This window comes from Eimeria mitis, genomic scaffold (assembly GCF_000499745.2).
Source record: "Eimeria mitis Houghton genomic scaffold, Emh_scaff1477, whole genome shotgun sequence".
NCBI classification, from domain to species: domain Eukaryota; phylum Apicomplexa; class Conoidasida; order Eucoccidiorida; family Eimeriidae; genus Eimeria; species Eimeria mitis.
The window spans coordinates 9,745-10,081 of NW_013569410.1; positions in this window are offsets into that span (position 1 = coordinate 9,745).

Below are 337 nucleotides of genomic sequence, written 5' to 3' on the forward strand. Positions count from 1 at the left end.
CTCAGAATGTTATTTTTTTTTCATTTAGTTTATAAATGATTTAAAAAATGTAAAAAATAAATTCAAATAACCAATTGAATTTATATATCCTACCTGAAACCCCAAAACGAGAGGTTTTAATACATGTTTCTATTTTATGTTGCACTGTTTCAGGTGTACATACACCTGAAAAAGGAAATTCAAGAAAGGCACCACCACGGTAAACAGAGAAAACTACAGCTGCTCTCGCCGATCTATATTTTTTTCGTTTTAAACTTATTTCAATGCTTTTCTGGGTTTTTCTTTCTTTTTTTTTATTTCAATGCTTTTCTGGGTTTTTCTCTTTTTTTTTTTTATG